This window comes from Bos grunniens, chromosome 14, assembly GCF_055505025.1.
Source record: "Bos grunniens cultivar Pamir isolate PY7600 chromosome 14, Bosgru_T2T1.0, whole genome shotgun sequence".
Classification (NCBI taxonomy): domain Eukaryota; kingdom Metazoa; phylum Chordata; class Mammalia; order Artiodactyla; family Bovidae; genus Bos; species Bos grunniens.
Window position 1 is genome coordinate 74,103,988 of NC_141178.1, and position 17,798 is coordinate 74,121,785.

Sequence of the window (17,798 nt, forward strand, 5' to 3'; positions counted from 1 at the left end):
AAGTGTCTCCAGCGTGTCAGGCATGGTCCTATGTATTGAGGACACACGAGCTTATTACAAATACCTGACTGTTATTGTCCAAAGACTTCTGTGAAATGTCTCTTGTTACAGTCTGTCAGTTCTTGAATTATGCTCATCTTACAAAGCTATGGGTTAAGTGGAATAATAATTTAGGTTTATCTGTAAGATCATATAAGCATATCCTATAAAATGGGATTTGCTTCTACAGCCCACTGAGCAGTGAAAACAATCGGTGTGTGTATGCTGGGTCAAGCCTGGTGATCAGCAAATTCATATTATCATTTTCGGTCTTAACAGTGTCCTTCTAGGGCTTCCCAGGTGGTGCTAGCGGTTAAGAATCCACCTGCCAATGCAGAAGATGCAAGAGACCCAGGTTTTATCCCTGAGTTGGGAAGATTCCCTGGAGTGGACATGGCAACCCACTCCAGTATTCTTACCTGGAGAATCCCACGCAGAGAGGAGCCTAACGGGCTACAGTCCACGGGGCCACAAAGAGTTGGACATAACTAAAGCAGAGACATTACTTTGCCAACAAAGGTCTGTCTAGTCAAGGCTATGGTTTCTCCAGTGGTCATGTATGGATGTGAGAGTTGGACTGTGAAGAAAGCTGGGCGCTGAAGAATTGATGCTTTTGAACTGTGGTGTTGGAGAAGACTCTTGAGAGTCCCTTGGACTGCAAGGAGATCGAACCAGTCCATTCTGAAGGAGATCAGCCCTGGGATTTCTTTGGAAGGAATGATGCTAAAGCTGAAACTCCCGTACTTTGGCCACCTCATGTGAAGAGTTGACTGATTGGAAAAGACTCTGATGCTGGGAGGGATTGAGGGCAGGAGGAGAAGGGGACGACAGAGGATGAGATGGTTGGATGGCATCACTGACTCGATGGACGTGAGTCTCAGTGGGCTCCAGGAGTTGGTGATGGACAAGGAGGCCTGGCGTGCTGCGATTCATGGGGTCGCAAAGAGTTGGACACAACTGAGCGACTGAACTGAACTGAACTGAGCGATTGATCACAGCACAGAGTACTCCCATTTTATAGACATGAAGGCTGAGGTTATAGAGTTTAACTGTCTTTGTGAACCCAGAATTTAAGTTTTTCCAAATTAAGTTTTTCACTTTCCAAATTAAGTTTTTCCAAGTTCCAGTCCCAACTTGGCTCATTTCTCTTCTCCTTCAGGTGTCATTTCATTTCTCATTTCCTTGGATATCTCCGCACTCTCTGAAAATTCATTATCACAGCACACACTGGCTTCATGACAGTTGCAGGTTTAATTATCTCACTACCTGCCTGTGCTTTCTTGAAGGCAGGAACTGTAAATATTTTGTTCACTCCTGTAATTCTTGTCCCAGGCACATCGTCTTGAACAACAAATACTGAATGAACAAAGAAGTGTGCAAAGAAACTCACATCTGTGCAGTTTCAAAACCAGTGCTTTAACCAACAAACCCAGTCCAATACCATTCTACTTTCAGTGACAATTACAGGCGGTGTGAACCATTTGCTTGGGAGGTAAATGTGGGTTTGTTAATTCTCCTGTGTGTGTGTGCGTGCTCACGTGCACAGATGTATATTTGTATGTAGATACTTCTGAGTGTTTTTACTGGCGCCAAATCTCTGCAGTTTAGTGTCACAGAGGTAAAATTGGGGTGGAAAGCCAAAAAGAAACCATTTCCCACCTAATTATTGACTTTAATAATTTAAAGAATGTAACTAATGTGTCTTTGTAATTATTTATTAATAGAAGGATAACTATAGCAGTTCATATTTAGCTATAGTTATTTACTGAAAAATATATGTCTAAAAACTTTTCCGCTTTCGCTTCCTTTGACCCTTTGTGTCTCCCTTCTTTTTTCCGCCCACTATTTTGTTTTTTTCTCAAGGATTTGAATGATTTTGGAGAAGGAGAAGATCACCTCTCTGAGGTTTCTTCACCTATTAAAGGGGAATAATGCCATCCATCCCCAAGAGGTAAGAATTAAATAGCTTAATGTATGCCAAGCATATGGTTTGTGGTATTTTTTTTTTTTTTTTACTGCATTATGGTTAGTTCCCCGACCAGGGATCAAACCCAGGTCCTCTGCGTTGGGACTACAGACTCTTAACCACTGAACCACCAGAGAAATCCCTAGATTATGGTATCTTAGTCATCTTCCTCATCCATCATCAAACTTTGATTGAGAATTTATACATACTAGCTACACTCTGAAATTCGGGTTTCCCAAAGATGAATATAAGGTATAACTTTTGTCCCTGAGAATAGCAAATAATCCCAGGACAGAGATATAGTGGTTTTTTATTTATCTTGGTTTTTTTTGTTTGTTTGTTTTCTCTTTCTTTTCTTTGGACTTGTCTGGAAAACTAGAATCAAATAGCAGTAGGAGTCTGTTAAAGTGACCTAGCTTTTGGCATCAAGATGTTTCCTTAGGCAAATTCCCTTCTCTGTGCAGAGCAGCATGAATTCCTTCTCTCAGGTACAGATAATACCCTTCTATCACCATGATGGCGTCCTTGTTCATAGTGAGAGGAAGAAGCAAAATAGAGTGGCCCCATGAAACAGTCTGGAAACCTTTTGAAGGCATCCCAGCATTGTCAGAGGCCAAGGCCAAGGCCCAGCCACAAGAACACCACAAACTAAATGCTATACCTGCCGTGTCTAACAAACTCACCCATTGATTCCAATGCGTCGCTCAGCATGACAAAGACAGGTTAAGTGAATATCCTAAAAAGAAACAAAGTCCTTAGAAATCAAAGACTGGACCTTGAGTTTCTTGGTTTCAATTGCTAACTTTTGGATGTGAATACAGTGTGATGAGTCATTTTATCCCCCAGAGAAATCGTTCTTTCCCTGAAGAGGTAGAAGGAGGAGGTAACTCAGTGTCAGTCAGTAGAAGCTGAAACTCTTAAATCAGCTGCTTCTTAGGTGAATGAAGCCAATTTTTTAGGCTAGTAACTCTGTGGTTTTCTTTTCGCCTGCTGCTGCTAAGTCGCTTCAGTCGTGTCCGACTCTGTGCGACCCCATGGACTGCAGCCTACCAGATTTCTCTGTCCATGGGATTCTCCAGGCAAGAACACTGGAGTGGGTTGCCATTTCCTTCTCCAATGCATGTAAGTGAAAAGTGAAAGTGAAGTCGCTCAGTCGTGTCCGACTCTTAGCGACCTCATGGACTGCGGCCTACCAGGCTCCTCTGTCCATGGAATTTTCCAGGCAACAGTACTGGAGTGGGGTGCCATTGCCTTCTCTTTTCGCCTAGTGGTGCTATTTTAATTTTTTAAGAAATTTTTTAATATGGAGCATTTTTATAGTATTGAATTTGTTACAGTATTGTTTCTGTTTTATGTTCTGGTATTTTTTGGATGTGGGATCTTAGCTACCTGATCAGGAATCAAACCCATACCCACTGCTTTGGAAGATGAAGTCTTAACTACTGGCCAGGCAAGTTCCTTTGCCTAACTGTGTTGTTAATTTTAATAAGATAGGCTCCAAAGTAAGATTGTAGGAACTTGACTACTAATTCTGCCAGTTATTAACTAGGCATCTATGACAAGTTGAAATCAGTCTTGAATATTCACTGGAAGGACTGATACTGAAGCTGAAACTCCAATACTTTGGCTACCTGGTGCAAAGAACTGACTCATTTGAAAACACCCTGATGCTGGGGAAGATTGAGGGTGGGAGGAGAAGGGGACGACAGAGGATGAGATGGTTGGATGGCATCACCGACTCAAAGGACATGAGTCTGAGTAAACTCCAGGAATTGGCGATGGACTGGGAGGCCTGGCGTGCTGCGGTCCATGGGGTTGCAAAGAGTCGAACACGACCAAGTGATTGAACTGAACTGAATGACAAGTTATTTAATATTTCTGTCTGATTTTTTCATCTTTAAAAATGAGAATATTAACAGTGCTTAACTCATAGACTTGCTGTGAGGATAAATAAGTTGATTCATACAGAGTTGCTAGGAAAGTGCCTTGCACATAGTAAACACCAAATAAAGTGAGCTGTTATAATTGCTAGTAAAATGGAACAATTGCACATTACTGCCACTAGGAGCAAAATTGTAGATACAGAATTCCTTCTTAAACTTTAAGGTACTAAGTGAATTTAAAGTATTATCACTTTCCTTTTTATTATTTTTAGACATCTAATTGATTACAGTATCTCAACAGCTATTATTTTCATTACTGCTAACTTCTGTAAAATGAGTGGGTTGGCCCACACGATTTCTAATTTCCATTTTAGTTTTGACATTCCCTCATATTTCAGTAGTCAAACAGTAGCTGATTTAAAGAGTACATTTTAAGCGTACTCTGAGATATGACCTATGATTTCCAATTTGGTGTTTTTAAAAAGTATATACCCATCTAAATTACTGCCACTATTTGGAGGGTGCATGCATGCATGCTAAGTTGCTTCAGTTATGTCCAACTCTTTGCAACTCTATGAACTGAAGCCCTCCAGACTCTTCTGTCCATGGGATTCTCCAGGAAAGAGTACTGGCGTGGGTTTCCATGCTCATTTTCAGGGGATATGCTTGACCTGGGGATTGAACATGAATCTCCTGCACTGCAGGTGGATTCTTTACCCACTGAGCCACCTGGAAAGCCCTTATGTAAGTTATGCTTCAATAAACCAATTAATTAAAAATCTGTCTTTGTAAGGATTAGTTGTACAAAGATTTTATGTAAGATTTCATATTTCATAAAGTGTTATTTCTCATAAAATGCAATCTTAATCTATAGAAGTTTGAAACTTCCATTGGTTGTCTTAACTCTTGCAGTAAGGTCAGTTCATTTCAGTTGCTCAGTCGTGTCCAACTCTTTGCGACCCCATGAATTGCAGCACGCCAGGCATCCCTGTCTATCACTAACTCCCAGAGTTCACTCAGACTCACGTCCATCAAGTCAGTGATGCCATCCAGCCATCTCATCCTCTGTCGTCCCCTTCTCCTCCTGCCCCCAATCCCTCCCAGCATCAGAGTCTTTTCCAATCAGTCAACTCTTTGCATGAGGTGGCCAAAGTACTGGAGTTTCAGCTTTAGCATCATTCCTTCCAAAGAAACCCCAGGGCTGATCTCCTTCAGAATGGACTGGTTGGATCTCCTTGCAGTCCAAGGGACTCTCAAGAGTCTTCTCCAACACCACAGTTCAAAAGCATCAGTTCTTCGGCGCTCAGCTTTCTTCACAGTCCAACTCTCACATCCATACATGACCACAGGAAAAACCATAGCCTTGACTAGACGGACCTTTGTTGGCAAAGTAATGTCAGTAAGTAGTGATGTTTAAATTGGAATATTTGCTTTTGGAGAATAATAAGTACTTGGGGGATTACTTTGTGAAACTTGAGGCAGAATTTAGGAGTTTCCTTCACTGTTGCCTAGACTTCAGTACACAGTCTTGGGCTATTTATAATCCTTGGTTCATGCACCCACTCATTGGTCCATGTGTACCATGTGGTCTCTTTTTATTAAGAGATAGATATATATATATTTGCTTAGTTGTTTCACCATGGTCCATCATGGACACGGAAACTAGTACACTGATTGAAATTTGCATCTACTTATTTGATCCTCTCCCATTCCAAACCCCTGCATCACTCTACCCAATGTAAACACCTCTATTCTAAATTTTGTGTTGATCATTCCCTTGCTTTTGAAAACAAAATTATTATGTTGCATTTATTTGCATTTCTAAAAATTTATTGTTTTGCTCTATTTGTTTCATGTAAAGGACATTACAGTGTTTGCCATCTTTGCAGTTTATGTCAAACTCAACATTTCCAAGAATAATATGTTCTTACTTACTGTTACACTAGGAATCATTCAAATGTGTACCTCTGTAGTAAATTCATTTAAACTTCATGGTATTTCATTTTGTTATGGTACCAAAATGGCCATGTAGAATATGTCTGCTTAACCTTGTAAATGAGTCCTTATAAATCCATTCTGAAAATATGCATAAGTTCCTCATGGACGTGTACCTAGGAGGGAAATGTTTCAACCATAGAACACGTTTATAGTTTGCAAAATAATGTCAACTGCTTTTCAAGATGGATGTAGCAGTGGACACTTTTTCTAGCATTCCTGTCACTGTCCAGCTTCTCTAACAGTTGCTATTCTCTGACTTTTTCATTTTTCGCATTCAGAATAAGCATTAGATATTGCTATGGAATGGTCTTGATTGCAAAATGATTGGAAATTACTAAACTGACTTCTTTTTCACAGATCATATGATGATCCATATTGAAACCACATGAGAATTTTTTTGATAAACAAATTATTATAACAGTAAACAGAGCTAAGCAGGTGACTGGATTTGAGATCAATATACAGACATCAATTTCATATCCAGCAGAAAGAAACAATTTCTAAAGGCTTATGAATAATTATACACACATACAGTTTTCTGCTAAAAGAGCAGTTCTAAGGTCTAGCATCTTGGCAGCTGTTGACCACCCTCTTCATATTGGGTCAAATATCTGACTACTATTAATTCTTCAGAACAAAGAACGACAATGTGCTCGTTAACTGAGTTTTCACCCACCTGCTTCAATTACTAGAATTAAAATGGTGCTGATTTAGTGATGACTCACATATTTGTGCTTGTCCTTGGCAAGATTTAACCTGAATCAGATCTCCTTATCTACATATTCATACCGACTAGTTAAAGTCATCACTGGAGAGAATGAAATTTATTTTATTTGGATGTATGAAAAGTGAAAAAGTGAAAGTGTTAGTCACTCAGTTGTGTCCGATTCGTTGTGACCCCTTAGACTGTAGCTAGGCTTCTCTGTCCATGGGATTTCCCAGGAAAGAATACTAGAATGGATAACCATTCCCTTCTCCAGGGGATCTTCCCCACCCGGAGACTGAACCCAGGTCTCCCACATTGCAGGCAGATTCTTTACCATCCCATTGCAGGGGGCATGGATTCCTGGTCAGGAAACAAAGATCCCACATGTTGCTCTGGTTCTGGCCAAATTCCAATTCATCATCAGTGTGACTCTTCAGAAGTAGCTCGAACCAATGTATACACTATAGGATGCACCATGAGGCAGAGGGAACTGCAGGTCCTTAATTCAGGTCACAGGCCCTCCCTGAGTGGAGAAGAGACAATGTCATGACCTAATCTACCCATCAAAAAAAGCCGGATAATGATTCATCAAGCACAGGCATAGTCATTAGGCAACTTCTCCAATAACTCCACTAGACCAAAAACATTTTTTTAATTAGCTAAAAATTTTAATCACATTATCAAAGAGAACACAAAAATGGTAGAAAGAAAGTGAATCAACTCATCAGGTGTCCAGTCTCTAGGGTGTCCTTGCAGCTGTTTAGCAGTAACTGTAAACTTGCATTTGGAACCAATTGTTTAGGTCCCAGTGATGACTAACTCATCTGAGTAGCTTAGTGACAAGCCCAGCTACCCACAAGGGGAAGTAAATGGCTCCCTGGACAGTTCTGACTTAAAGGTTAATGCATTCAGCATCCAACTTTGAAGTTACAGATATGTGACCATTTTTATATTATGGAGCATCACCAAAATACATGGACTAAACTTGAAGATTCATCTGGGAAAGATAACTAGAGCTAAAATAAATCAACGACAGTCACTAAATCACAGAAGCAGTGCAATGGAAGAGGTAGAATTTGAACTCAGGAGAAGAGACACCTAGCTGGGAATTTCACTCTATCACACACTTGTGGTCCCCTGGGCAGGTCACTCAACCTCCTCTAAACTAAGCCTTACTTTCAGAGGTTGACTCATTACCTTCTTGTCCTCCCATGGAATGGATAAAGAAATTATTCCTACGGTTTCATCAGGACCAGACTTCATTGATCAAATTGTTTTAGTGGATATGGGGGTAGACAGCCACAGCTAGAAATCTGAAGCTTTGGGGGAAATAAATAACAGAAGTCTGCTTGAGGATGGATGAAGTTGGAATATCAAACATTCCCTGTTAACTTTTGGACAGAAGCTAGTGACTACTGGAATTGTTGGGGAAGAGGTGTGAGCCCTGAATGAATTTCTCCAAGGTCTCAGGAGATGGTAGATTAAAAAAAAAAAAAATTAGCCTCAAGATCCCTGGTATATTTTATTTATTTAGTCTTTATGTGGACCATTTTAAAGTTTTTATTGAATTTATTACAATAGTGCTTTTGCTTATGACTTCTTTGTTTTTTGGAGGGAAGGTTTTATGGTTGCCAGACATGAGGGATCCTAGCTCCAAGACCAAGAATTAAACCAGCACCCCCTGCACTGGGAGGTGCAGTCTTAACCACTGGACCACCAGGGAAGTCCCCACGGGTAGATTTTTTAATCTGGGAGGAACATAAAGGAATATAAGGTTTAGACCTTTTCAGTTCAGTTCAGTTCAGTCACTCAGTTGTATTTGACTCTTTGCGACCCCATGAATCGCAGCACGCCAGGCCTCCCTGTCCATCACCAACTCCCGGAGTTTACCCAAACTCATGTCCATCGAGTCGGTGATGCCATCCAGCCATCTCATCCTCTGTCGTCCCCTTCTCCTCCTGCCCCCAATCCCTCCCAGCATCAGAGTCTTTTCCAGTGAGTCAACTCTTCGCATGAGGTGGCCAAAGTACTGGAGCTTCAGCCTCAGCATCATTCCCTCCAAAGAAATCCCAGGGCTGATCTCCTTCAGAATGGACTGGTTGGATCTCCTTGCAGTCCAAGGAACTCTCAAGAGTCTTCTCCAACACCACAGTTCAAAAGCATCAATTCTTCGGCGCTCAGCCTTCTTCACAGTCCAACTCTCACATCCATACATGACCACAGGAAAAACCATAGCCTTAGACCTTTTAGTACTACCCAATTCTCAAAGCTGTTACTTGGAAGGTGAAAGAGAAAGAGAGAGAAGGAAGACTGAGAGAGATTCAGAGGGAGAGAAAGAAATGTCCCCCGAGCTCTAGTGTTCCACATTTTAGGGAGTACAAATGTGGCTGCCCTGAGGCTCCAAGACAAGTGTGAGCACTGCAGAGAAGCCAGAGGCTTAGAGTCAAGTTAATCTGAATTAGAATCCCATTTCTATTGCTTACTAGCAGTGTGGCCTGGAGGTAGGTAAGCTCTCTGAACTTGTTTCATCACATATAAAATGAGGATAATGGAAACCATCAAGAAGGGTTGCTTAGCAGAGAGATGGAATGGAGAGGGAGGTGGGAGGGGCATTCAAGAGGAAGGGGACATATGCATACCTATGGCTGATTCATGTTGATGTATGGCAAAAATCATTACAATTTTGTTAAGTAATTATTCTCTAATTAAAAATAAAATTTAAAAAATAAGTTTTGTTTAGATTTGACCCTTGTGCCAGTGAAAATCCTGGTAAGACAGTACTCAAAAGGCATTAGTGAAGAAACTTCAAACTGCTTCCTGGCCTAGAAGGGCTGTTATTTCTCTTTTTAAAAGCAAACATAAGGTTAAATTATTCTAGTGGCCCTGGGAAAGTATATAAATGAATTATTTGTGCTTGACAAAGCCTGTGCCTTCTCAAAAGCATTTTCATATTCTCAGCCATTCCATGGAGTAAACATGGGGGCTAGGGATTTTTTAAAAAGCCCTTGAAGAAAGGAATGGAGACCTACCTCTATTCCTTTTTAAGAGTCAACATGATAAAAATTTCTATCTTGAATGGCAATGGTCCAAATGTGATCTATAAGCAAGAAAGAACTCTATGATCCCCACATAGGAAAGCTATGACAAACCTAGGCAGCATATTAAAAAGCAGAGACATCACTTTGCCAAAGGCCCATATAGTCAAAGCTATGTTTTTTCCAGTAATCAAGTACAGATGTGAGGGTTAGACCATAAAGAAGGCTCAGCACCGAAGAACTGATGCTTTCATACTGTGGTGCTGGAGAAGAGTCTTGAGAGTCCCTTGGACTGCAAGGAGATCCAACCAGTCCATCCTAAAGGAAATCAACTCTGAATATTCATTAGATGGACTGATGGTGAAGCTGAAGCTCCAGCACTTTGGCCACCTGATGCAAAGAGCCAACTCATTGGAAAAGACCCTGATGCTGGGAAATATTGAGGGCAGGAGAAGGGAGTAGCAGAGGGTGAGATTATTGGATGGCATCACCGACTCAATGGACATGAGTTTGAGCAAACTCTGGGAGATGGTGAAGGACAGGGAAGCCTGGGATGCTGCAATCCATGGGGTCACAGAGTTGGACATGATTTAGCAACTAAACAACAACAACATGGTCCCCACTGAGGAGTGGAAAGCAGCTTATTCTGAGCTGATCATACACACTGAACACCAAGGCAATGAGCTTCACATCATGCAGGATGGGCTAGAAGATCTTCCAGACCCTGTCTTGTCATTGTGCTTTGGGAACACTCACTAAACAAGCCAGTGAGGATGCAAAGGGCTACAATTTGGCTCAACTGTGACACTCTCCTGCAAGAATTAGAAGGAATGAAGTGAGCTCAGGCATCAAGACAGCAGTAGCCCAGATGAAGCAAGACGCATGCAGCCATAATCAAAGCCACTGAGTTAGTTAAACCATGACACTTCCTTGTTTTCTCCCTGCTTTTTGTTTGTAGTAAATCTAGCATGTGAGGACAGAACAGGTTTCCAGAATAATTGAAAAGCTCAGGATGAGGAGGACAGTCAGTTAGTAGATATGCTTTTGCTGCTAACAAAGGCAAGTGAATGTTCAAGTATCTGACTGGAAAAATGAAGTAGATGACATTAATATTTACATGTGTGTGTGTGTGCTCAGTCACTCAGTCATGTCCGACTCTTTGCAACCCCAGGGACTATAGTCCATCAGGTTCCTCTGTCCATGGGATTTTCCTGGTAAGAATACTGGAGTGAGTTGCCATTTCTTCCCCCAGTGGATCTTCCTGATCCAGGGATCAAACCTGTGACTCTGTCATCTCCTGCATTACAAGTGGATTCTTTACTGCTGAGCCACAGGGGAAGCCCATTAATATTTATACTCCTAGTAATAAAACGTATCAACTAATTGCATGGGTATTGGGCATCTGGCATGCTCATGTGTGAGATTCATTGTAGACATCATCATCACTACTCCTATAACTAGGAATATTCTTGAACATAATTTGATTCTCTGTCTCAGTCGCAGAGCAAGACAAGAGTGAAAGAAAGACTCAATAAGCAGACAGGTGGCCAATATTTACTAGAATTTATAGCTGAAGGTCAAGTGCTCCATGGATATTGAGATATCTTCTAAAGTGTAGAACAGTGGCAAACTTTGGAAGAAGCAATGAATGAGGGTGGATTTGTGGAGAGCAGAAAATGTTAGCTTCATAGTGAAGTCAAAGCCACTAAGTTCTGCTCACCCTCACAATGTTGTGGGACTGGTGGACATGACCAGTTTTGTCTTCATGTGGAATCAATCACAAAGCACTATTCAGCTCTGGTGCAAAAGGAAACAAAAATAATAAAAGCAATTAGTATTTAACTGCCATCTATGTGCTAGACACTATACTAAACATTTTTTTAAAAATTGATCAGTTCATTTAATTCGTTACAAAATCTCATGAGACAGTCACCATTATTTTCTCCAGTTTCAGAAGAGGAAATTACAGACGAGCAAGATTTACAGACACCCCAGTTTACACAGACTATGAGTGGTCAAGCCAGGATTTGAATCTACAGTATCTACCTGCACTGCCGAAATTCTTAACTTCATGGTGTAGCTTCCCTTCCACTGAAAGTACCCTGGGTTTGTTGTCAAAGTTCTAGGCTTGTATTTTAACCCAGAGCTCTTAGAACAAGTGACTTAAAACTCCCTTTGCCTCGGTCTCATGTTTTATGACTAGGGGATGAGAGACAGCATAAAATAGGCCCTTAAACTCTCTGGGTCTCAACTTTCTTTTTAAAACATTTGTTTTAAAACATCCCTAACTTTAAGGAGCTCATAGTTCAGTACAGAAGTAGACTTGTATACAGACAGGATGATATAAAGGTTACAAAGGAGTGGCCAATGGTTCCTGGTTTGGGAAGGAAGTCAAGGCTTCAAAGAAAAAAGGATCATTCAGATTCATTGGCTTTTGACCCTAGGTTGACTGCTTTGAATTCCATATTCACCTTTCTGATTCTAATAAATTTTCTATTTCTGTTATAACATAGGACCACAGGCACTCACCTCAATTTATCTTAATGACTTAGCTAATAATAAAAATAATATCAGCAACATTTATGTTGTTTAATAAAAAGTTAGACTTGGTAGGGCATAAGCAGAAAGAAGGTATATGCTTTTTTACTTCAACCCTTTAAAACTGCTCTATTGAATTGTTCATCCCTGCCCTTCGATAAAATCTGGGAGAATCAAATAACATAGATTTCCAATTACATTAAGCACTGTGCCTTAGTGCTCTCAGCTTCAAGATAAGATTAATTTCTCCTGGATAATTTCCAAAAGAGTTCTTGGGGAAGATACACAGGGTGATATACAGTGTAAGCTGTGTTCCTCATGAAAGAGTGGATGGCGTTCCAATTCTGATTGGCTCATTACGGGCACTGCCATGCATATTCCCTGTGAGTTATGGCTACAGTGTGCACACCAGCAGAAACCAGAGTCATTATGTGCAACCAATGAAGTTTTCAGCTTCCCATCAGTTCTTCTCCTCCAGGGAGCTCAGCTGGAGCATGTCCTGTTTTCCCTGAGACTTCTTTTGCCTTTGTCCTGAAGCACCTCCCCTTCCACACTCCCAAACCACAGGCTCTTCCCTAGTCCCACCTGTTCATCTAGGCATAGGGCACATTTGAGTCAGGAGACACCCTCATGGTTATCACTGACATGTGGGGCAAGACAGAAAAGTAAGCATGTTTCACAAGAAGGAAAGGGAACATGGGTCTCCTTACCCCTTTGCAAGGAAACATTCACCTCCCTGAACTGTGGGCTCCACTTAGGATGACGCCAAAATGATTGCAATATGGGCCCTATATATGGGAGCCTTAATTCTGGGTTTCTTAACTGATTCTTTTGTATAATTTGTGAAAGAAGCATAGTTTTTTTATAATTTTGCTCACTTGGAAATTAAAACAAAATCACCAATATGTAAGAGCTCTGGAGTAGTGATACAGAACTCAATTTATGGGCCAAATGATAGCATCTAGTCAATTCAAATCATATCACAGACTTAGATTATGTAAGAAAAGCAAAATGAAGTCCTCCATTTGCCTCAAGAAGTGTCGTTGTAAGGTACTAGTCTCTCTTTTGTTTTTTAAAACATGTTTGTTTGAAATAAATGAGCTGTGTTCACAGCTCTTCTCTGTTCCTTTTTTCCTAACGGCACCACCTGTTTCCTTTACATTCTATTCATGTTTTTTCAAGATAGGTGTTTTGGAGGGATCGCAATTGTTCTCCCCACCCACCTCCCCCAAATCCCCACATCCATCTCACACAAATGCAGATGACCAAATCCTAATGAGGTCTTCCCCAATGGCTCAGTAGGTAAAGAATCTGCCTGCAATGCAAGAGATGAAAGAGATGCGGGTTCGATCCCTGGGTTAGGAAGATCTCCTGGAGGAAGAAATGGCAACCCACTCCAGTATTCTTGCCTGGAAAATCTCATGGACAGAGGAAGCTGGTGGATGGGGTTGTAAGTCCATGGGATTGCAAACAGTTAGATAAAACTGAGCAGCTGAGTACACACACAGATTCTAATGAATAGTGACTTTGTAATCGATTTCCAACCCCTAAGTAGTAGAGACAGCACAGTCTGAAAAACAGAATGTGACAGTAAAATGTCTCCAAAAATGAAGAAGGGCACTTGTGGTTTCCATAAGGAAACAGACCTGTTCAAGATGCCCATGAGCCTCCCCTAATCACCAGAATCCACTTGATGTTCTGCTTGGGAGGACTGTCACTTCATCTTGCTCCAAGAAGTGTCATTGCAAGGTGCCAGTCCCTCTTGTTCTTTCTTTGAAGCCTTTGTTTCTCTTAAGGAGGGTAGTGTCACCTCATGAAATTAATCTCAGCATCAAGCCTATTCCTTATACCTTAATCAACGTGAGGTTTATTATCAGATATCTGGGGTCACAACCTTCTTCACAATTCCCTGTGCCATGGCGTGTAAAACTGGGAAGGCACATTAAAGACAACCAAATCTTGATTATTTATTTCATAGGTGAGGAAACAAGGGTCCAGAGAATTTGTATTCTTTTTTTTTTTTTTGGCTGTGCTGGGTCTTCACTGTGGCATGTGGACTTCTCTCATGTGGCTCACCGGCTTAGTTGTGCCACGGCATGTGGGATCTTAGATCCCCAACCAGGGATCAAACCCACATCTCCTGTACTAGAAGGCAGATTCTTCCCCAGACCACCAGGGAAGTCCCAAGAATGTGTATTATTTCTTCAACCTCATTTCTCACCAGTCCTCCCTATTACAAAACATATGTTCCATCCATGTGAAATCATTGGTTTTTATCTTGGTCTATCTTACTCTAAGCCTTTGCATATGTTATTTCCACTGCTAGGAATGCTTGTCCCTACTTCTGCTTTCTCTATCAACTGTGTAACTGAAATTTCTCTTTCAGGTCTGAGCTTAGATTTCACTTGCTATGACAATCTTTTCCTGACACCCTTCTCCATTTGCCTAACTTAGGTGCCCTCTTAAATGCTGCAGGGCTTTAAGAATACACCCCCCAAATGCACCTCCCACTGTACAACTGTGTACTGGGACGGCTTATTCATGTCTTTGGTTTTCACACTAGACCGTGGGCAAGGCTGTATCCTGCTTGCTTAGCACAGAGCATGATCATAGCAGGCTTTGACTCAACATATGGAATACTAACGGAAAAATCCAGAAACAGAACTCGGGGATCCTGCCTCCTTGTTCAGAATGACACTTTCTTCTCAGGACATTGAGAGTCTAATAGACTCAATATCTAAAGCTTGAAAGTGGAGTTTCATCTTCCCTTTTAACACAGCGTTCTGCACATGGGATATTCTTGAATGCCAGTATCCTGATTAGAGTTTTCATGGGTAGCATTGCATTACTATGAAAGCAAGATTGGGGAATGGATAGTTATTTTTCATGGGTAGTATTGCATTACTATGAAAGCAAGATTGGGGAATGGATAGTTACAGAAAGCAATACATAATAGGTGACTTCAGAGGTGAGCTTGAATAATGTCTTCCCTTTTATGGCTGAGTAATATCCCACTGTATATTGTATCACGCTTTCTTTATCTGTTCCTCTGTTGATGGACATTTAGGCTGCTTCCATGTCCTGACTATTGTAAACAGTGCTGCAATGAACATTGGAGTGCATGTGTCTTTTCACATCATAGTTTTCTAGGGTTATATGCCCAGTAGTGGGATTGCTGGGTCCGTGATGCGTTGCAGGACATAATTGGAGACTGGCGTCTAGAGAGAAAGCCACATTGGAGGTAGTTGTGGAAGGATGGCCAGCATCAGACCATAAAGGGATCTGATCAGCATGTTAAGGGAGTGGGAACAAAGATACTGCCACATTGCTTGCAGCAATACCATAGAAATGGGACTAACCCTGTAGAGGTCTCACCGTGAACCAGAAAGCGGTAGAACCAGGGTGTGACTGCAAGTAGACTGGCCTCAAAAATCATATCCTCAGCCCTGTACTGAACTATATCATTCAGTGTTGAAACCTGGCAAACCCAATCTAGTGGCAATGTCAGATGAAGTGCCCTCTCAGAGCCTTTGTTTCAATATTTAATCTATTTACCCAGATGCCAGTGTTTTCTCCAATAGCTGTTGGGGAAAATGTTGCAGTCAGAGATTGCCACCTGTTAATTACTGCACAAAAACAGCAGGGTCCAAAGTCATTATTGTGTGTCGTGGATAATTACTGCCACACAATTGTGAGGCTTCCTCTTGGCTCCTTTTCTACACAATTGTGAGAGCCTCGATCTTGAGCAGGTGATGACGATTTACAAGAATAATAATAAATGCCAGTGGGAGCACAGGTAATTAAGAGCTGTAGGCTGCAGACAATGTACTCTGAACAACCAGGAGGAACTGCGACAGCTTCCATCCAGTTTAGACTGCATCTGAAAAGACTGACCAGCAATCTGGTTAAGTTTGGTTGCCTTAATATAATAAAGAAGGAGGCAGATGTTTAGATCAGGGTGAGTAAATTAGTAAATGCCATTCCCGATATGGGAAATGGGCTTTCTTTCTGGCTGGGCATGCAGACGTGAAATGAGCATGACTTGGAACAAGAGACTGAGGTGAATGTAACACCATAAACCAACAGCTGATAGACATAATGAGGATGGCTAGAGACATCTGCCTTGCTGGAATGAAAGCTAAAAACCAAAATTAAAAAAAGATTTCCAAAATTCATTTAGGAACTTGGCATATTAGTGATCTAGATAGAATGAGCCATTCAGAATTTCATGTCCAAATTCAGACCTGATTGCGACCAATATTTTGGACTTATGCATTTTTTTTCTTTTTTATTGAAGTATACTTGATTTATTATATTAATTCAGGTGTATAACATAGTGATCCAATGTTTTATAGATAGTATGCATGCAAGTGTGCTAAAGCAAGTGTGCTAAAGCAAGTGTGCTAAGTCACTTCAGTTGTCTGTGTGACCCCATGGACTTTCGGCCACCAGGCTCCTCTGTCCATGGGGTCCTCCAGGCAAGAGTACTGGAGTGGGCTGCCATTTCCTTCTCCAATAGATAGTATGCTGCTGCTAAGTCACTTCAGTCGTGTACGACTCTGTGCGACCCCATAGACGGCAGCCCTCCAGGCTCCCAGTCCCTGGGATTCTCCAGGCAAGAACACTGGAGTGGGTTGCCATTTCCTTCTCCAGTGCATGAAAGTGAAAAGTGAAAGTGAAGTCGCTCAGTCGTGTCTGACCCTCAGCGACCCAATGGACTGCAGCCTTCCAGGCTCCTCCTTCCAAGGGATTCTCCAGGCAAGAGTACTGGAGTGGGGTGCCATTGCCTTCTCCAATAGATAGTATAGATGAGTATAAATTACACTCATCTGAAAAATAAAATGTGCATCTATAAACTGAGTATTATTTATACTCATATTAACTTATTATAAAATGTTGGCTACACTCCCTGTGCTATACATTACGTCTTTGTATCTTACTCATTTTATACCTAGTAGTCTGTACCTCTTAATCCTCTTCACCTATCTTGCCCCTCCCTCCAACCCATCCCCACTAGAAACCACTAGTTTGTTCTCTTGTCTCTGTGAGTCTGTTGCTCTTTTGTCATATTCGTTTATCTGTTTTATTTTCAGATTTCACATATAAGGGGAAACATACAGTACCTAACTATATGACTTATATCCAAGTTATTGCAAATGGCAAAAATTCATTCTTTTTTATGGCTAATATTCCATTGTATATACATACCACTTTGCTTGATCCATTCATCTGTTTATGGACACAGGTTTCTGCTATGTTTTTGCTATCATAAATAATACTGCCATTAATACTGGGTTGCATATGTCCATTTCTTCTCAGTTATCCAATTTGCTTGCATATAACTGTCCATAGTATTCGCTTATGACTGTACATCTTTTTGGTTTATAGTGTAATTTAAGTCACTGCAGATGGTGACTGCAGCCATGAAATTAAAAGACGCTTTCTCCTTGGGAGAAAAGTTATGACCAACCTAGACAGCATATTAAAAAGCAGAGACATTACTTTACCAACAAAGGTCCATCTAGTCAAAGCTATGGTTTTTCCAGTAGTCATGTATGGAAGTGAGAGTTGGACTATAAAGAAAGCTGAGTTGCTGAAGAATTGAAGCTTTTGAACTGTGGTGTTGGAAAAGA